The sequence below is a fragment of the Somniosus microcephalus genome, chromosome 9, assembly GCF_052327205.1.
Source record: "Somniosus microcephalus isolate GS21.2 chromosome 9, FLI_Smic_1.0, whole genome shotgun sequence".
In the NCBI taxonomy this organism is placed as follows: domain Eukaryota; kingdom Metazoa; phylum Chordata; class Chondrichthyes; order Squaliformes; family Somniosidae; genus Somniosus; species Somniosus microcephalus.
The window spans coordinates 119,174,130-119,196,254 of NC_140995.1; the positions used below are offsets into that span (position 1 = coordinate 119,174,130).

The 22,125-nt window shown below is 43.7% G+C and overlaps 1 protein-coding gene across 2 annotated transcripts in view; it reads left to right on the forward strand.

Moving 5' to 3' along the window:
* Nucleotides 1-22,125, forward strand: part of eva1aa (eva-1 homolog A, regulator of programmed cell death a) — a 457,150-nt gene that overhangs the window by 57,468 nt on the left and 377,557 nt on the right. The gene's annotated exons all lie outside the window — the stretch shown is intronic.

Genomic DNA, 22,125 nt, shown 5'->3' on the forward strand with positions numbered 1-22,125 from the left:
AGTATAATGCTCAGCAACTTCAATCTGCCCATACATCTTTGGCACATGACTTCATCCTTCTCTAGGGGAGGAAAATTGAGGTTGGCTCTGGTGTTAGAAACAAATTTGAATGTATTCTACTAATCCTTCAAACATGTCTGAAAATAATAGTACGATAGCAAAATACTGCAGATGCTGGAAATCCGAAATAACAACAGAAAATGCTGGAAAAACTCAGCAGGCCAGGCAACATCCGTGGAGAGAGAAATAGAATCAACGGGCCAGATTTTCAGTGTGCCGTGAGGTGGGCTTTCAGGCGTGCGGGGGGCAAAAATCCCGAATTTGGGGGTCCCGACACCATCCAGCCCAAAACCCGCCTCCATGTAAGTTTCAAAGGAGGCGGGTTCCCGCCCCGCACTGGGACCCGCCGACCCGAGGCAGGAAGGGATTAGTGCCAATTATCTGCCTGTTAACAGGTAGTTAACAGGCAGTTTTTAGCCTAATCCCTATTTTGAGGGGTGTCGTGTGGGATTCCCGACGGCTCCAAACCACGCTAGGTTAGAGCAGGCGGGCCGTCTGGTTGAAGGGCTTGGAGGGGTCGCGATGTCGGTGTTCAGGTGAGTGATGGGTGCATGAGTGCAAAGGTAAGTGTGTTTGGTGTGTCTAAAGTGTGTAAAGAAGTTTAAATTACCTGTACTTACCTTAACAGCCTTTCTTCGTCTAGGCGTCGGGAGTCCATCACTCAGCCGGAACTGAAAGCTGAATGGCTGCGATCTGTCAAAAGTGACAGCCTTCAGCTTTCATTGCCAGTGACAGTTCTAACTTAGTCTGCGTAGAAGGACTCAGGTTAGAAGTCAGACTGTCAGTGTTTGACAGCTTCAAACAGCTGTGAAACACTGATATTTCATCTGTCAAAAACTCTTGACAGATGAAATTTCAGTCTGTGACGTCACCTGTTGCCGGGTGGCCCTTAATTGGCCTGCTGAGCCCGCTGGGCGGGCTCAACAAGATCAATCAAGGGAAAATCGCGTCGATTGGCCAGACGTCGATGGAGGCGGGACTAAAACCCGAAAGTTGTAGTCTCGCCTCCTTCCCGGCAGCTTAATGAAAATCCAGCCCAACATTTCAGGTTGACACCCTTTGGGCTGGATTTTCATTAAGCTGTCGGGAAGGAGGCGGGACTACAACTTTTGGGTTTTCGTCCCGCCTCCATCGACGTCCGGCCAATCGACACGATTTTCCCTTGATTGACCTTGTTGAGCCCGCCCAGCGGGCTCAGCAGGCCAATTAAGGGCCACCCGGTAACAGGTGACGTCACAGACTGAAATTTCATCTGTCAAGAGTTTTTGACAGATGAAATATCAGTGTTTCACAGCTGTTTGAAGCTGTCAAACACTGACAGTTTGACTTCTAACCTGAGTCCTTCTACGCAGACTCAGTTAGAACTGTCACCGGCACTGAAAGCTGAAGGCTGTCACTTTTGACAGATCGCAGCCATTCAGCTTTCAGTTCCGGCTGAGTGATGGACTCCCGACGCCTAGACGAAGAAAGGCTGGTAAGGTAAGTACAGGTAATTTAAACTTCTTTACACACTTTAGACACACCAAACACACTTACCTTTGCACTCATGCACCCATCACTCACCCGAACACCGACATCGCGACCCCTCCAAGTCATTCAACCCGACGGCCCGACTGCTCTAACCTGGCGTGGTTTGGAGCCGTCGGGAATCCCACACGACACCCCTCAAAATAGGAATTAGGCTAAAAACTGCCTGTTAACTACCTGTTAACAGGCAGTTAATTGGCACTAATCCCTTCCCGCCTCGGGTCGGCGGGTCCCAGTGCGGGGTGGGTACCCGCCTCCCTTGAAATTTACGTGGAGGCGGGTTTTGGGCGGGATGGTGTCGGGACCCCCGAATTCGGGATTTTTGCCCCCCCCGCACGCCTGAAACCCCACCTCACGGCACACTGAAAATCTGGCCTTATGTCTTGACAAAGGGTTTCGACCTGAAACGTTGACTCTATTTCTCTCTCCACGGATGTTGCCTGGCCTGCTGAGTTTTTCCAGCATTTTCTGTTGTTATGTCTGAAAGTAATGTAGCTTTTAACTGATGATAGCCTTCTACTTCTGGTGAGTCGCTTTATATTAGAGCTTAGTATGGGTTAGGCTTCTTGATTCCTCTGTTTGCTGACTCATTTCTAGCTTCCAAAGCATTTCTATTTTTTAGGCAATGCTGTAGTATACTTTTCACTGTGTGCCAATCTATTTAACTACTTGGGTGGAATATTGTGCTTTGCATATGTGTGATTTGCTTGCCAGAGTGCAGATAAAATCTGGATCTTTTGACCTGTAGAGGGGTTCTCTGATCAACTTTCAGTTTGAAAGCTTTCCATTTGGCCTCGTCGTACTGTGAAATCCTATACTTGGTATTCCTTTCAAGGTACCAATAAAAGGCCACACGAATATAGACCAGTTGGTCAGATTGCCAGCTAGTGCTGTGTTGAGTGTTGTCAGGTGATCAGGGAATCAGTCTTCTAGATCTAAGTAGGCATTACCTCAAGTTGAATAGTGAATCAAATGAGTAAGTCTATTAGCAACCGTGAAGGTCAGCACTACGTAGTCCTAATATGCCATAATATTTTCCTCTGGATTCTGGCATATCTCTCAATCTGGTGACTGTCTTTGAACTTCCCAGGTTTTTAGGTTGGTGCCTCTTCCAGCTAACAGCCCTCTGTTGCAAATAACTCAAGCTGGGCTCTCCCTGTCCCTCATGTCATCCCTATGGAAGTGATGGTCACCGGGTAACTGTTGTTCTAAGCCTACAGTAGATCCAAAAAAAAATGGAGTGGGACTAGCTGAAGTGCTCTTGCTCGACGGGCCAAATGACCTCCTTCTGTGCTGTAAAAAAAAGATATGCAATGTTACAGAATCAATACATCACTCATTACAAACGTGAACAAAACACATTTTCTGGTTGAATGGTTTCTGCCTTCCCCCTTATCCTTATTCTTGGATATTGGGGCAGATTTTAAATTGGAGCGGGCTTCCTGTGGTAAACTGCTCCAGTGAGTTAATTTCTCGCGCAGCAGGAGGCCACAGCAAATTTAACTGTCGGGTCTCATGTAAATGCTGCCGGAACAGGTGTGAAGATGGTGCAGAGCAGCAGCCAGCAGGTGAAAAACGGGAGGCCCTTGAACACCTACCAGATTTCAGGTAACTGGCAGGGAGAGGATTTCGGGTAGGTCTTGTGGGAGAGGCGGGGTGGGGTGGGTGGAGTCTGGGGTAGGGGAGGCTGTGACTTTCCTTTGTTGACCTGGTGGAGTGCTCCTGCACCTCCTGACCCCAAAAAGGAAAGTTTCAGACTTGCCTGAAGGGCCTCCTCTATTTGTAGACCAGCTTCTGTTTAGGACTCTCATTTGCATAAATTGATGAGGCTCCCGCCTGTTTTAGACATGCACCTCATTGCCTGCAAAACCCTGCAGGTTAATATTGGAAATGTTCGGGATTTGCTCGCTTTTAACTGCCCACCCACCAGGCGGGGTAGGGTTAAAACTAAAAACTAAAAACTGAAATATAGGTGATGCCTCTGAGAATGCCATGTGACAATGGAAACAGTAATACAGCAACTAAGATTTTTTTTGACACACTAAAGAGCCTGTGGTGAAAAACCTAATTACAATTGTATTAAAGTTGCACATATGTGGGATGTTGTAATGATATCCATCTATTAAGGTAGGGAAATATAGTAAATGTGAAAACTTAATGGGGATACAGAGTCATCAAACAGTTTGGGACTAAGCACACTGAATGTTGTAGCATGGTGCTCTAGAGACCATGAAGAATCCAGGTTTGTTCCCTGACTTGTACTGTCAGCCGATCTCAGCCAGCATCCTCCTGAGGTCCCCACCATGACAGAAGCCGGTCTTCAGCCAATTCAACTCACTCCACGTGATATCAAGAAATGGCTGAACGTACTGGATACAGGCCCCAACAACATCCTGGCTATAGTGCTGAAGACTTGTGCTCCAGGACTAGCCACGCGTCCAGCCAAGCTGTTCCAGTACAGCTACAACACTGGCATATACCCGACAATGTGGAAAATTGCCCAGATATGTCCTGTCCACAAAAAGCAGGACAAATCCAATCCAGTCAATTACCGCCCCATCAGTCTACTCTCAATCATCAGCAAAATGATGGACGGTGTCATCAGCATTTACTCACCAATAACCTGCTCACCTGGAATAGAGCCACCTGGTGGACTACTGATGTATATAATAATAAAGCCATGTGCAGTACAATTCTTACCGGAAGCCATGTTGTGCTGTTTATATGCTGTGTCTCAAGATATCACAGAATTGGCGATGAGGATACGATTGCGGATTCCTGAGCTGAAATTTTTGTTGGAGGATAATCCTGCCAACCGATGGAGGGACTGTTAGAGGTTCTTTGTTTTGCAGGAAAACTTAAAAATCTGAGGTAAATTTTAAGCACACGTGGCTGAACTGTCGACATTGCCAGAGTCCAGATGGCTGCACCTATGGGAATAATAGGGCGCTTGGGTGAGTTCCATCGTGAACGAGAGACTTTCGGTGCATATGTGGAGTGGCTAGAAATGTTTTTCACCGCGAATAGTATTGTCGAAGTCCCCAATGATATAAATCATAACCGGGCGGTTTTAGAAATGAAACGGGCTATTTTTTTGACTGAAGCTGGCCCTGAGGTGTGTGAAACCCTGAAAAATGTGCTTGTTCCCACAAAGCCGAAGGACACACCACTGAAGGAGATCCTAACCAAGTTAGAACAGCACTACAGACCTGAGCCCCTGGAAATTGCTGAAAGTCATTGTTTTGGAACACATGATCAATTAAATGATGAGGGTATCAGTGAGTACATTGTAGCTTTAAAAAAGCCATCCATTCACTGTCATTTCGGAAACTTTCAGGGCCGAGCTTTGCGTGATTGCTTTGTTTGTGGGTTGAAAAATGAATGTATCAGAAGACAACCCCTAACTTGACTTTTGCCTTAGCTTGTCAGACAGCTATGTCGATGGATATGGCCGACCGATACTCCCTAGAGTTCCGTGCCATTTCCAGTCATCAGACAACTGAGGTGAGTCGGCTGCAGGCTAAAAGTAAAAGGCAGTTGGGCCCCAAGACCTCAGCAACTGGCCAAGGTAACAGTGCATTGAAGTCGTGCTATTGGTGCCTGGGACAACACATCGCTCAAAGCTGTCCATATGTGAAGGTAGAGTGTTTCTACTGCAGGAAAACTGGGCATCGTGCGAAGGCTTGCTGACAGAAGAGTAAACCAGCTGGCAACGCTAGAAGTAGAAATCGCCAGACACTACATACCATTGAAGAGAAGTAGCAGGACGAGGAGTTTCTGGAGATTCCCATCATCAGGAGCACGAAGGTATCTAACAGCGATTCGCGAGATATCGTCATCCAAATAGATGTCACAGGAACCAGGATACCCATGGAAATCGACACTGGTGCATCTGTGAGTGTAATATATCGTGACAAGTTGCGTGATTATCGACTAGAGAAACCGAAGGTAGAGCTGCATGGCTACTCAGGAGAGCAAATCCCTGTAGTAGGAAGTGTCACCATGTCAGTGAAATACATGGATCAGTGTCAGAGCTTGCCTCTCATAGTAGTGGCAGGAGACAAGCCTGCCTTGATAGGTACAAATTGGTTGGGATCACTGAAGCTGGATTGGAATGAGATTTTTCCTGTGGAAGCGAAATTTGCATCGAAAGATGATGTCCTCAAGCAGTATCTGAAGGTGTTCAGTGAAATGGGCAGTCCAATCCAAGACTTCAAGGCGAGTGTCAGAGTGCAGTAGGTCACAAGACCAGTTTACTGCAAGTCACGTCCCGTACCATATGCACTCAAGGAGAAAGTTGAGCAAGAACTCAAAAAACTAGAAACTGAGAGCATTATTCCTAAGGTAGATCTGAGTAATTGGGTTACACCCATTGTTGTTGTACCTAAGTCAGATGGTAAGGTAAGGTTGTGTGGTGATTATAAGGTAACCGTACACCAGGTTCTAGAGTGTAATCTACCCAATACATTGCCAAATATGGAAGATTTGTTCACAACGCTGACAGGTGGCCAAATCTTTTCGAAGTTAGTTCTAACAAATGCCTACCTACAACTTGAGTTAGATGAAGAGTCATAGGTCATGCTTGACTATAAATACTCACCGAGGCCTATATCAGTTCAATAGGCTACCATTTGGAGTGTCTTTTGCTCCCAACATATTCCAGGGGGTAATGAACCAAATTTTGCAAGCGATTGAAGGGGTAGTGTGTTATTTGGATGACATACTCATTTCAGCACCAAATGGACAAATCTATGAGCACTTCATTCAACACCTCATCAAATGGCTAGAGAAGCATGGAATATGAGTGACAGCTCACAAGTGTGAGTTGTTTCAAAACTCAGTGGAGTACTTAGGGCACAGAGTAGACAAAGATGGTTTACATCCAACCAAGGGAAAGCTAGATGCAATCAGAAATGCACCCACTCCCAAGAATATCTCTGAACTTCAATCATTTTTGGGTCTTTTGAATTATTATGGAAAGTTCCTCCCAAACTTGGTTACATTGTTACATCCACTGAATGAGCTGTTGAGAAAACAGGTCCCTTTGAAGTGGTCAAAAGAATGCGACACAGCATTCAAAGAGTGTAAAAGCCAGATAGTAGAGAGTACCATTTTTAGTTCACTATGATGTATCTAAGGAGATCAAGCTAGCATGTGACACCTCTCCGTACAGAGTTGGGGCAGTGATCTCTCATGTACTAGATAGTGGGGAGGAGAGACCAATTGCTTTTGCTTCATGCACTCTCCGTGCCAGTGAGCGGAATTATGCACAGATTGAAAGGGAAGCTTTGTCATTGGTGTTTGGGATCAAGAAGTTTCACAAATATTTGTTTGGTCATAAGTTTATCATAGTTACTGACCATAAGCCCCTGACAGCAATCCTCCATCCAAAGTCCACAGTTCCAACCTTAGCTGCAGCCTGAATGCAGAGATGGGCTTTGATTTTGTCAGCGTATACGTATGACATTGAGTACAGACAATCATCTGATCACAGTAATGCTGATGCTATGTCCAGGTTGCCATCCCCATCACAAGTTACACCCAATAAGGAAGAAGTGTTATACTTCTCATACATTGATGAGCTGCCAGCCACAGCTGAAGAGATTGGTAGGCCAACCAAACGTGACCCAATTATGTCAAAGGTGTATGATTACATAGCAAATGGATGGCCAAACCAGGTATCAGAGGAAGATATCCATCCATACTTCATTTGTAGGAATAAATTGTCAGTGGATAAAGATTGTATCATGTGGGGAGCAAGAGTGGTTATCCCAAATAGTTTCAAGTCTAAATTGTTATGAGATCTTTATGACCAGCGCCTGGGAATGTGCTTGACCAAGAGCTTTGTACGCAGTTACTTATGGTGGCCAGGTTTAGATAAAGAGATAGAGTACATAGTCAGTCAGTGCACAACATGTCAATCGGTGAGCAAGAAACCACCATCAGTACCATTACAGTCATAGAAATGGCCTCCCAGAGTGTGGCAAAAGTTACATGTAGATTTTGCTGAGCTAGAAGGACAGCAATTGATAGTGATAGATAGTCACTCGAAGTGGGTAGAAGTGTTTCCGATGCGGATAATAACAACAAGCAAAACACTAGAGAATTTGTGAAAATTGTTTTCTTCATACGGCCTCCCAGAAGAAATTGTGTCTGATAATGGGCTGCAATTTTGTTCAGAAGAGTTCACACAGTTCATGAGCAGAAACTGTGTGAAACATACCAAAGTTCCACCGTACCACCCTGCTTCAAATGGTGCAGCAGAGCGCACAGCACAAATTGTCAAACGTGCCCTCATCAAGCAAATGTTGGATCCAAATCCAAAGAAACGTCAGTTGTCGTTGGACCACAAACTGGCAAATTTTCTGATTACCTATCAGAATACTCCTCATACCACTACTGGTAGAAAACCAGCAGAGTTGTTTCTCAAACGACAGCCGTGAACTAGGTTCTCATTGTTGAAGCCATACTTGGCACAATCCGTAGAAGAGAAACAATCAAGGCAGAAAGAGAGTTATGATAAAGGTAGAGTTAGAGAGAGAAGTGTGAAGTTGAACCAGAAGATTAGAGTGAAGAACCATCACCATAAATGGTTAAAGTGGTTACCAGGAAGATTAGTGAAGATATATGGTCCTCGCACATATTTGGTCAAGATGTTTGATCATGGAAAGGTTAGGTTTGTTCACATTGATCATATCTTACATACAGATGTGGAAGGAGTTGAAAGCTGGGATGATTCAATTTATTCTGATGAGTCAGATAGTCTTGTTACAAGTAGAGTACCAGTAGCAAATCCTACATCAGACGTACCAGAAACAAATCCAAGACAAAGTCAGAATTTAAGTCTGAGCCCGAGTCAGGCAGACAAAAGTCTGAAAGTCCAGAGAGTCCAAATGTAGATCAAAGTCAGCCCTTAGAGAAAAATTCTCTGCAGGCTCAGCCTCGAACAAGTCAAAGTCCTACAACAAGATCTGAAAGTTCTGTTCAAGAAAGAAAGTATCCTCTTCGAAACAGAAAACCAGTGATTAAATGTAAATATGAAAAATAAGTTCATATCTTTTGTTTGTGTTACAGCATTCTATAGCAGAATTTGGAAACATAAAATGGGTTCTATTTGAGAAATGTATACCAAGAGTTGTGTATACCATGCAAGTCATGTACAATGATTATTTGCTGTGATTAACTTCTTCAGTAAGGAGGGAGAAGTGTAATAGAGCCACCTGGTGTACTGCTGATGTATATAATAATAAAGTCATGTGCAGGACAGTTCTTATCGGAAGCCTTGTTGTGCTGTTGTATATATCTGCTGTGTCTCAAGATATCACATCACCGATGCACAGTTTAGGTTCCGCCAGGACCACTCAGCTCCAGACCTCATGACAATCTTGGTTCAAACATGGAGCAAAGAGCTGAATTCCAGAGATGAGATGAGGTGAGAGTGACTGCCCTTGACATCAAGGCAGCATTTGACCAAGTGTGGCATCAAGGAGCTCTAGTAAAATTGAAGTCAATGGGAATCAAGAGGAAAACTCTCCACTGGCTGGAATCATACCTAGCACAAAGGAAGATGGTTGTGGTTTTTGGAGGCCAATCATCTCAGCCCCAGGACGTCACTGCAGGAGTTCCTCAGGACAGTACTTTATCAATGACCTTCCCTCCATCGTAAGGTCAAAAGTGGGGATGTTCGCTGTGTTCAGTTTCATTCACAACTCCTCAGATAATGAAGCAGTCCATGCCCACATGCAGCAAGACCTGGATGACATTCAGGCTTGGGTTGATAAATGGGAAGTAACATTCGCACCAAAAAAGAGCCAGGCAATGACCATCTCCAACAAGAGAGAGTCCAACCATTTCCCTTTGACATTCAACGACATTAACATTGCCGAATCCCCCACCATCAACATCCTGGGGGTCACCATTGACCAGAAACTTAACCAGGCACATAAATACTGTGGTTACAAGAGCAGGTCAGAGGCTGTGGTGAGTGATTCACCTCTTGACTCCCCAAACCCTTTCCACCATCTACAAGGCACAAGTCAGGGGTGTGATGGAATACTCTCCGCTTGCCTGGATGAGTGCAGCTCCAACAACACTCAAGAAGCTCGACACCATCCAGGACAAAGCAACTCGCTTGATTGGCACCCCATCCACCACCTTAAACATTCACTCCCTCCACCACCGGCGTACCGTGGCTGCAGTGTGTACCATCTACAAGATGCACTGCAGCAACTCGCCAAGGCTTCTTCGGCAGCACCTCCCAAACCTGCGACCTCTAACACTTAGAAGGACAAGGACAGTGTCATGAATCTCATCATTCATGAAGAAATAACTCATGAAGTAACACTGGGCGGCCAGCTGGTGGCGCTGTCCTAGGAGTATAAATATTCGGGCGTGGGCCCAGCTTGCTCAGGATGTTTCTGTAACCAGGAACTAGTGATGTAACTAGAAATCCCATGGTTTTGAAACAGTTGATTAGAGCCTTGTTTTATACTCAAACCAAGTGCTCAGTAGTCTTTTTACATCAGGCAGCAGGTGCATGGGAACACCATCACCTCCAAGTTCCCCTCCAAGTCACGCACCATCCTGACTTGGAAATATATCGCCGTTCCTTCATCATCACTGGGTCAAAATCCAGGAATTTCCTCCCTAACAGCACTGTGGGAATACCTTCACCACACGGACTGCCGCAGTTCAAGAAAACTACTCACTACCACCTTCTCAAGGGCAATTAGGCATGGGCAATAAATGCCCACATCCCATGAATGAATAAAAAAAGAGGGACTGACCGAATCATGCTTTAATCAACTGAAGTTCTCTAATTCAGAGTAAATTATGAATCAGTAAACCAGCATTGTTAAAATAGTCGATTCTGTTTGACTGAATGTTTAACCTCAGTCCATCAAACACAGAGCCAGGTCCAAATCACTACGTATGCTATCAGGGTGAATAATCCAAATTAAATCTTGGTTTAGCTCTAAGATTATGCCAGTTTACGTTCAGATTTCTTGTCAAACAGAGAATTTTTCCTCTGATTCAAAGTATCAGCCAGTTTGAATAGCATCAGTAAATATCAATATTCTATTTGCTTGAATTTTTGGGTTGGATTGGTGCTCATCCAAAGACCAGGAATACTTCAATTAGAGTTTTCAAGCCTTTCCTAGATCAACAACTTTAACACTTATGCCTGGAATTTCATGGAAAGTTTCAGCGTAACAATATTGTAAGAGCGGAGTTCCACCATTTTTTTCCTGAGGAAATCCATGTGCAACTGATTTGCGCTGAAACATCGATACATGTGAATTTCTTCGATTGTTTGCGCTATTTCCTCTGAAACTCTCCGCTGCTCATTTACATAGATTTTATTTAAAGGGAATTTTTTCCATAATAAAGAGATGTTTCTATGAAATGTTCAAATGTTACAGTAACTCTACACTTCCAAATGTGAAATGACAATCTCTTCATAAAAATGTCTTTGGCAAGTCTTCAATTTGTTTGGGAGGAGGAGGAGGAGGAAGTGCCATTTTTATGGATGAACTACAGAATTTGTTCATCCCAGTTTGGCATAAAAATAAAACAAAAAAGGTGACTCAACCGTGGCTAACAAGGGAAATTAGGGATAGCATAAGATCCAAGGAGAGGACATATAAATTGACCAGAAAAAGCAATAATCCTGAGGATTGGGAGCAGTTTAGGATTCAACAAAGGAGGACAAAGGGATTAATTAAGAAAGGGAAAATAGAATATGAGAGTAAGCTTTCAGGGAACATAAAAACTGACTGTAAAAGCTTTTATAGATATGTGAAGAGAAAAATATTGGTGAAGTCCCTTGCAGTCAGAATCAGGGGAATTTATAATGGGGAACAAAGAAATGGCAGACCAACTAAATACATATTTTGGTGCTGTCTTCAAAAAGGAGGACACAAATAACCTCCCAGAGATGCCGGAGAATATAGGGTCTGATGAAAGGGTGGAACTGAAAGAAATCAGTATTTGTAGGGAAATGGTGTTAGGAAAATTGATGGGACTGAAGGCCGATAAATCCCCAGGGCCTGATAATCTACATCCTAGGGTACTTAAGGAAGTGGCCCTAGAAATAGTAGATGCATTGCTGGTCATCTTCCAGAACTCGATAGACTCTGCAACAGTACCCATGGATTGGAGGGTAGCTAATGTTACCCCACTATTCAAAAAAGGTGGTAGAGAAAAAGCGGGGAATTATAGACCGGTAAGCCTGACATTGGTAGTGGGGAAAATGCTAGAGTCCATTATAAAACATGTAGTAGCAGAGCACTTGGAAAGCAGTGACAGGATCGGACAAAGTCAACATGGATTTACAAAAGGTAAATCATGCTTGACTAATCTACTGGAATTTTTTGAGGATGTAACTGGTAAAATAGATAAGGGAGAACCAGTGGATGTGGTGTATTTGGACTTTCAGAAGGCTTTCGATAAGGTCCCACATAAGAGATTAACGTGCAACATTAAGGCACATGGGATTGGGGGCAAGGTATTGACTTGGATAGAGAACTGGTTGGCGGACAGAAAGCAAAGAGTTGGAATAAACGGGTCGTTTTCCGAGTGGCAGGCAGTGACTAGTGGGGTACCGCAAGGATCGGTCCTAGGACCCCAGCTGTTCACAATATATATTAATGATCTGGACGAGGGAATTGGATGTAATATCTCCAGATTTGCAGACGACACAAAGCTGGGTGGGAGGGTATGCTGTGAGGAGGATGTTGTGAAACTCCAGTACGATTTGGACAGGTTGGGTGATTGGGCAGAAACATGGCAAATGCACTATAATGTGGATAAATGTGAGGTTATCCACTTTGGTGGCAAAAACAGGAAGGCAGATTATTTTTGAATGGTAATAGATTGGGAGAAGGGGAAGTGCAAAGAGACCTGGGTGCTCTTGTGCACCAGTCGCTGAAGGTAAGCATGCAGGTGCAGCAGGCGGTTAAGAAGGCAAATGGTATGTTGGCCTTCGTAGCAAGAGGGTTCGAGTACAGGAACAAGGATGTCTTGCTGCAGTTGTACAGGGCCTTGGTGAGACCGCACCTTGAGTATTGTGTGCAGTTTTGTTCGCCTTATCTGAGGAAGGACGTTCTTGCCATGGAAGGAATGCAGCGAAGATTCACCAGGCTGATACCTGGGATGGCAGGAATGACGTATGAGGAGAGATTGTGTCGATAGGGCTTGTACTCACTGGAGTTTAGAAGACTGAGAGGGGATCTCATTAAAACCTATAAAATTCTGTCAGGCCTGGACAGACTAGATGCAGGAAGGATGTTTCTGATGGCTGGGGAGTCCAGAACCAGGGGTCATAGTCTAAGGATAAGGGGTAAGCCATTTAGGACTGAAATGAGGAGGAATTTCTTCACCCAGAGAGTGGTGAACCTGTGGAATTCTCTGCCACAGAGGACGGTGGAGGCCAGTTCATTAAATATATTCAAGAAGGAGTTGGATATATTTCTTAAGGCTAAAGGGATCAAGGGATATGGGGAGAAGGCAGGGACAGTGTACTGAATTTGGATGATCAGCCATGATCTCATTGAATAGCGGAGCAGGCTCGAAGGGCCGAATGGCCTACTCCTGCTCCTATCTTCTATGTTTCTATGCTTCCATGTTTTATCCTGACGGACACAAGCGATCCAATGATGTACTTCAATGTTGACGTGATTGTTTTGTGTGTGAGTAAAAAAAAATTTGCAAACATTTTTTTCTTTAAGAAGGTATCTATCACATTCTGGCTAACATTTGATGTACTTCCACAAAATTTTAAACTTTAAGTAAAACAAAACAGAACATTTGGCCCCAATCAGGGACATATGCAGAGTGTCAGCTGAGGCTCAGTGGGTAGCGTCCTCGACTATGTGTCAGAAGGTTGTGGGTTCAAGTCCCACTGCAGAGACTTGAGCCCAAAAATCTAGGCTGACACTCCACTGCAGTACTGAGGGAGCGCTGCACTATCAGAAGTGCCATCTTTCAGATGAGACATTAAACCAAGGCTCCGTCTGCTCTCTCAGATGGACGTAAAAGATCCCACGGCACTATTTTGAAGAAGAGCAGGGGAGTTATCCCCAGTGTCCTGGCCAATATTTATCCCTCAATCAACATCACTAAAACAGATTATCTGGTCATTATCACATTGATGTTTGTGGGAGCTTGCTGTGTGGAAATTGGCTGCCGTGTTTCCTACATTACAACAATGACTACACTCCAAAAAATACAATTGGCTGTAAAGTGCTTTAGGACGTCTGGTGATTGTGAAAGGCGCTATATAAATGCAAGTCTTTCTTTCAGAGTGCACCTGTGAATAAAGACAGATAAAAAAGAAGCAATAGTTCAGCTGCCAATAGTAGAGTAAGGACTTAATATGATAAGAACAGCTGCACTAGTCTGCTAATCCAGTGGTTTTCACACTTGACTGTGTGAAGGACCCCCTGCAAATATTAGCACATTCCTCGGGACCCCTGCAACTAATGACCTACCTCTGGGGGCCCTCATCCTAACTTTTGAAAGGCAGTGTCAACTACCCAAAGGAAGACAGCGCTCTAGTTGCATAAAACATGTTTTTAAATTAGTATCCGGTAATGGAAATAATGTGCTGTGAATTCAACAAATACAGAAATCTGATGACTTCATGGAATCAGGGACCCAAGTTTAGAAATCTATGCGTAAATCTGCCTTCAGTTATTATGTGCTTGGATTAAGGCACCAGGTATAAATTTAACACAAGCATTAAGAAAAGCTTCAGCCCCAAGTCTTGTGCTTCACTTACTTGATAGCTTGCAAAATGTTAGGTTCCATCTACAAAAGCATGTACTTTAACACTGGGTGTTTGAAAATATTTTTAAAAAAAATTCTCCTCCAATTTTCACTCCGATTTTTCATCTCCTCCAATACCCCTCCACTCTTTGTGAAACCCATGCCTGTGTATGGTTCCAGGGCAGCAAATGTTCTCCAAATGTTCTTTCATTCTTAGGTGAGCTTGGACAGTAAACAATGTTAGGTTATTTTACCATGCAAGACATCACAGCTGACTCAATGCTGACCTTGCCTGACGTTCAAAAATATGCACTTCCAGCTGTGGTCACTGGATAGAAGCAACAATCACAGTAACCTCTAGAGTCGGGGGAAAAAATCATCTTTTAGGTTAACATCAGGATTATAAAACTGTTTGGCAGAGACTACCCATTGGTTCTTCCTAACACATTGGGCCAGTAATTCCGGTCCCAACGCGTGAGTACGGACGGGGTACTCACGCGTGGGCCCGTTGGAAGTGCCGGATTTCAGCATGCACAGCGCATGCGCGGGAAACCGGCATTTCCTCCAAGGGTTTCAGAGGTCCAACGCGTGCACGCAGGACTCTGCGCACACGCGTTGAACTTCCTTTTTGACAGGTTTGCCCGTGTGTAAGGGCCTGAACTTTTTACACATATAAAAAGGTGTAAGGACTGGATTCTTGAAGGTAAGTGGTCTATTATTTAAAATTATAACATTTTTTCCACAGCTTTATTGTTTTTAAGGACTTTACAGTAAGGTACGTTTATTTTTAGACCTGATTTCTTAAAAAATTAATTTTTGCAAAAATTTGATTAATTGTTTAAAATAGTTTTTTAAAAGTTATTTATAGTTTATTTAATTATTGGGATGTTTTTAAAAATTTTATTTAAAGTTAAACTAGTCTTTTGGGCACCCGTACTTTTCATGAGATTGACAGTTCTTACTATCAAACGCATGAATGAAGTTTCCCCTCCCCTGATTGGCTGCACAGTGCTCACCTGATTCCAGTCGGCACATCGCACTAACTACGCCGCTGGATCAGGCAAGCACATCGCGCCGACATCTGAACTGGGCCAGTGACAGGAATTCCAAGCAGGCCCAGGCTTCAGATGTCGGCGCGCCGGGTGAGTGCACATCGGGGGCTTGCACGCGCGGCAAGCCCCCGATCCTAATTTCTGGCCCAATAAGTTAAAGAGTCAAACTACAGCTGAACTTTAAATGTTTTTATTCTTTTGGACTCTATTTGTAAACTGTGTATACACACACACTACTGAAAGTCAGCTTAATCAGACCATCTTAAATGTGTGTAATTTGTTCTGTAAACAAAGTTTACTCCCAGTCCTTTTAGAGAAAGCTTTAAAATCACAGCAAGGAAGCATGCTATATTAACAACTGAACACAAGAGCTTAGTGCAGTCATTAGCGCTGGCTTTAGTATTAGGGCAGATCCCTTTCTGTGGAATACAAATTAGTGGCGACATTGCACATCTTTTAAACTGTCTTTATTTCAGAACCCATGCCTGTTCACAACATTTCTTAAAGGAAGCACTTGGATACTATTGCATATATGCGGGTTTGATTTTATTCTGTGTTGCCATGGCAGCATTTCCTTAATATTCTGGACATCTGCAGGAAGTTTAGTTAAAAAGATCTTTCAGCAATGGCCCTTTTTTATTTTTCAGTCCTTGCAGAAGATGACATCATTCCTGTATTTGTTTGAACAGTGGTGATCTGATCAGGTGAACTGGCTGGGAGGAGTTACTATGCCAACACCACGATTGACCTGAATTAATACCTGTACATATTCAATTTTTTCCCTGCCTCTCTTACTGTAAGAGAGGCAGGGAGAAAATTGGATATGAACAGGTATTCATTGATTCTTGGGGTTATGGGTCCATGGGCATAGACAAACATCCAGTACATCTCCCAAAATGGTCAATCTTTATGGGTGAACCAGACATTGAGTAGCATTTTGACCATGGGTGACCATCAGAACCGAGTCCAATTCCGTCCTCACCCGATGGCCACATGCATGCATTTTCTAGCAAGGGCCACTCAATGGCTATTAAGGAGAAGGGAATCTTAGCTCATTTCCCCTTCTTTGGCCCAGATGCTGAGGCCAACTGTAGGATTCCCAACTGATGCTCCAGAGGTTAGGAAAACAGAAAGGGATCAGATATTTAAAAGCTAAAGCACATTTACTCAATTTCTGATGAGTCTGATGAATACATGTAAATTGCGCTGCTTCTTGTACTGGGCGACAGAGTGCAGGCAGTGCTGTTCTAGCTGTTCAGAGAGTAAGAGACAGGGACAGCTGGAATCTAGAAAGAGAAAACATTCATTGAAGTACAGAGCTGACAGAATATCAAAGAAGGAGAACTATTTGAGATTTGGTGTGTGTGTGTGTGGCCCTGAATCATCCAATGATTTGTTTGCCCTGAAGTGTGATAGCTGTCCAGGAGTTTTAATGGTGTGTGATGAGCTGGAGGACCGTCAAGAGAACCAAATGGTGGAAAGTGGCAACAGGTAACAGGATTGGAATATGTGTCAGTCCTAATGAAGAAATGTAAGAGCCTATTCAAATAGAGACATTATACAAACCAGTGAAGTGTACCTTCTTGAATTTAATTTTTTTTAAACCTGGTATTTTTGACACGTTTGCTTTTATTTCTGATGGTCAGCAAATGTACATCTTGTTACTATTTAAGTAAAGGTATAGTTATGATGTAGTGTATAGGTGCACCAAAGTGCTTTGCTGAGGAATAGTAAACGTTGGGCCAAAAATTACGGTCTCAGGCGTACCTCTGAAGTACGCCTCCGACCCGCAAAAGAATTATGCACCTACCTGACGGCAGCGAGGCTGCGAAAACTTGCAGTCTCAGGCCTTGGGGCGGAGGGCAGCGTAATGGCCCACGGATCCCAGGGACACAGGCGGTGTGGAAGTGTACCTGGGATCACGTGTGCCTGGTCCTCCAATCACAAAGCAGAATTTGATTTTAATCATTTCCAAAGGGAATCCCCTAATGAGATGCAATGGAATCCCAAAATCTGATCTGATTGCAAGTTACAGAATTGAAATTTAATTCGTAATTAACTTAATTCCACCAACCTCACTAAAAATTACATTTTTTGATAAATTTCAGTGTCATTAAAACTCTAACCTGGGCTAATATTTGCAGAAATTAATTTGATACAGTATGTGTATAATTTCCTATATATAAAAATGTTTCAATGATGCCTGAAAAAAATCCCCTTACACTGATGCAAACAGGCCCTGTGCATCAACCATAACATTTTCGTGCGCAATTGCTGGCCAGTCGGAACTCTGCACCAGCAATTGCTTTTTCGCGGCCTGTCAATGCGTTGATAGAACGCAAGTTCCGGATTTCGCGCACGCGCCTGCGGAAATCCTGAACTTGCGGTGGATTTCAAAGGAGGTTTGGCGGCGTACTCTGAGAGTGCACCGCCATACCGACCGCAAAATCTGGGCCATTATGTTGCATCATTATTCTCTAGGCTATAGAGGAGGAGGAGGGGGAACCTAATGGTTGCCAATACTTTGCTGGCAAGGGGGGGGAATGAGGGAATTAAATGGGAGTCACTCTGAATTCCTCTTATATACTTCTTAGTGGTAAGCTCAGGAGTGAAATTGATGAAGACGGCAGCAAGTTGCCTGCTCAGTCTCTTGTACTAGGGAACAGCGTATAACCTGGGAAGGCCTAAAGAGTGGTTGACGAAATATAATAAATGTTTGGAAGACAACTGTATAAATTAAAAAGAATATGTAAATGAAATAGTATCAAATTCCCATAGATATAGTAGTTGTGGAATTGAATGGATACAACAATTTGCATTTTGTAAGTCTTGAACATAGACTTTGCAGACTAGTTTCACACAAATAGAGCTTTAATTCTCACTGATTTCTTGACTCAGGACTTGAGGTACTTTACTGTACCTCCTGAATCCTGTAAATGTTTAACAAAGACTTCCTAAAGGATGCGCCGAAACAAACTCTGGAAAAAAAATCAATTTCAATTAAAAGTGAAAGAAGATATTCATTATTTATCATGCAGGCTGCATACATTTGTTTTCATTAATTCTTTTATGCATGGGAAGTTTTTTTTAATCAATTCATTAACTGATTTAACAAAAAAATAAAGCTTAAAACACTAAATGAGCTATTTGTAATCTATTCATGAAAAAAGATTGGCAGTCAGTGATCATATTAAACCCCCTGTCCGTGCCATGATTGGAGATGACAGATGGATCCAACTTGGATCCCACTTGGGGCTCTGAGACAGACAAGTGAGCCAAGAGCAGTGATTGCCTTTTCCCAGCATTTTCTGTTACTTCTCAGAGAGATTTAGGGTTATTTAGGTGAATGTTGTCTTGTTTGAGAGTGGATTAAAGAGAAGTCTAAATGAGATCTGAAAAGCCTTCTTAATCAGCAGCTTTTTAATCCTCTTACTTTTCTTTGGTATTAAAGTAAAGACTGTTCAGTCACACGAAGATAAACCCCTGTGTTTTGTTTTTAAATCACAACTGACAAGTTTTGTGAGACAGATTGAACTCATTGATTATTTGGTTAAAGTTTACAAATAAAGGTTTAAAATGGGAAGTCTTATTATCATTGTGCAGGATACTGATCCATGTATCATTTTTAAAAGTAAAATGAGATGACAGCAGACCTTCTGTATTTTTAATGGAAAATCTACTGACAATCATTTAGATTAACCCTACAGAGAAAAAACTTGCTTGCAAGCAGTTGGCTAAAATGAATAAGGAAAGATATTTTAAAAATATCTTTAACCCATTACAAAGATGAAATGTAATGCTCCTTATAATACGACAAATGTTTTATTCCTCCTCATTCTTTCTATCTTTTCTATGTACTTTATTTCTTTCCTATTTGTACTTTTCTTCTTCATTCTCTTATTTACATAACAACATAAGACGTAGGAGCAGGAGTAGGCCATTCGGCCCCTCGAGCCTGCTCCACCATTCAATGAGATCATGGCTGATCTGATCTTGGCCTCAACTCCTTCACCCATAACCCTTGACTCCCCTGTAGCTCAAATATCTGTCCATCTCCACCGTGAATATATTCACTGACTCCGCCTCCACAGCTCTCTGGGGTAGAGAATTCCAAAGATTCACGATCCCCTGAGAGAAGAAATTCCTCCTCATCTCCGTCTTTATATTCCATTCCCTATATTTTGTTTTCTTTAATGCCTTTGTTTTTCTGTTCCTTCTCTACATTTTATTCCTAAACCTAGTTTCTTCGTATATTTTCTCCCTTTTGATGTCTTCCTCATTCATGCCATCATTTTGTATTTTTAGGGTTGATTTAAATTCCCCATGCCCATCCGGGAACAGGGCGTGGGCGGGGCATTTAAAATGGAGCGTTCTGCCTTACTGCCCCATTCCTAGAATCCCACTGGCCACCACTTTAATTGCTCACTACAGTTAGGTGGCTGAGGCGCCTGCCAGAAGCAGGTGAGAGCCTCATGAATCAATTCAAATTGGGTTACTGTTACATCAATGGGACCCCGATTGCATTTTGACTGGGGCCTGAGAGGGGAAGTTGCCGTGGCTTTCCTGCCAATTGAAAGCAGGTCAACAGCTGTCAGGAAGGATGAAGAGGCTCTCCAAGGTAAGTGAAAAACTTTCCTTGTGGGGCCAGGAGGTGCAGAGGGACGAGGAAAGTCGCGGCCTCCTCTGCACTGCCTAGCAGCCCCCCCACCACCTCCAGACAGTCCCTGTCTCTCCCACAAGACCATGATGAATCCCGCTCCCCGCAACTTGCCGGCTTGGTAGTGAGCCTTTCTTTGGTGCCAGTTGGTGATTTCCGATTACTCGAACCTCTGCTCACGTCCACCGGCCTGCAGCTAATTTCCACCAGTTTCGGGCAGGCAGCTGAGCGGTGACATGCTGTTGTGGCCCGGGAGTTAAAATACCACAGCCCTTAAACTTAGGCCCGCCAGTGCTTTTTGCCTGCCCAAAAAATTGGGAGGCTAGAGTCAACCACTTTGTTTCTTCCTTGCCCTGCAATTTTCTTTCCAATAGGTGAGGGATAAATTGCTGGTGGCTACAGATTGGTCCGGATGGGAGACAATAGCAGAAGCTTCTACAGAGCCTAGCATAAACTAGTAAGCATCGGAGAGAACAACAGACCAGGCCAAACCAGAACTGAATGTTTGAGCTGATACCATTCAGAATTTTGAGCTGATACCTTGTTGTAGGCCCATCCGGACTGATATAAAACCCCAGAAAAACCTTGAATATTCTTTCTTACCTCAGTAGGAATTTTGAGGAAAGTAGTCATAGAAAGCAGTGACAGGATCGGACAAAGTCAACATGGATTTACAAAAGGTAAATCTTGCTTGACTAATCTACTGGAATTTTTTGAGGATGTAACTGGTAAAATAGATAAGGGAGAACCAGTGGATGTGGTGTATTTGGACTTTCAGAAGGCTTTCGATAAGGTCCACATAAGAGATTAGCGTGCAAAATTAAGGCACATGGGATTGGGGGCAAGGTATTGACTTGGATAGAGAACTGGTTGGCGGACAGAAAGCAAAGAGTTGGAATAAACGGGTCATTTTCCGAGTGGCAGGCAGTGACGAGTGGGGTACCGCAAGGATCGGTCCTAGGACCCCAGCTGTTCACAATATATATTAATGATCTGGACGAGGGAATTGGATGTAATATCTCCAAATTTGCAGACGACACAAAGCTGGGTGGGAGGGTAAGCTGTGAGGAGGATGTCGTGAAACTCCAGTACGATTTGGACAGGTTGGGTGATTGGGCAGAAACATGGCAGATGCACTATAATGTGGATAAATGTGAGGTTATCCACTTTGGTGGCAAAAACAGGAAGGCAGATTATTATTTGAATGGCAATAGATTGGGAGAAGGGGAAGTGCAAAGAGACCTGGGTGTTCTTGTGCACCAGTCGCTGAAGGTAAGCATGCAGGTGCAGCAGGCGGTTAAGAAGGCAAATGGTATGTTGGCCTTCGTAGCAAGAGGGTTCAAGTACAGGAACAAGGATGTCTTGCTACAGTTGTACAGGGCCTTGGTGAGACCACACCTTGAGTATTGTGTGCAGTTTTGGTCGCCTTACCTGAGGAAGGGCGTTCTTGCCATGGAGGGAGTGCAGCGAAGATTCACCAGGCTAATACCTGGGATGGCAGGAATGACGTATGAGGAGAGATTGTGTCGATTGGGCTTATACTCACTGGAGTTTAGAAGATTGAGAGGGGATCTCATCGAAACCTATAAAATTCTGTCAGGCCTGGACAGACTGGATGCAGGAAGGATGTTTCTGATGGCCGGGGAGTCCAGAACCAGGGGTCATAGTCTAAGGATAAGGGGTAAGCCATTTAGGACTGAAATGAGGAGGAATTTCTTCACCCAGAGAGTGGTGAACCTGTGGAATTCTCTGCCACAGAGGGCGATGGAGGCCAGTTCATTAAATATATTCAAGAAAGAGTTGGATATATTTCTTGAGGCTAAAGGGATCAAGGGATATGGGGAGAAGGCACAGGGACAGGGTACTGAATTTGGATGATCAGCCATGATCTCATTGAATGGCGGAGCAGGCTCGAGGGGCCGAATGGCCTACTCCTGCTCCTATCTTCTATGTTTCTATGTTTCTATGTTAAACATAGAAACATAGAAGATAGGAGCGGGAGTAGGCCATTCGGCCCCTCGAGCCTGCTCCGCCATTCAATGAGATCATGGCTGATCATCC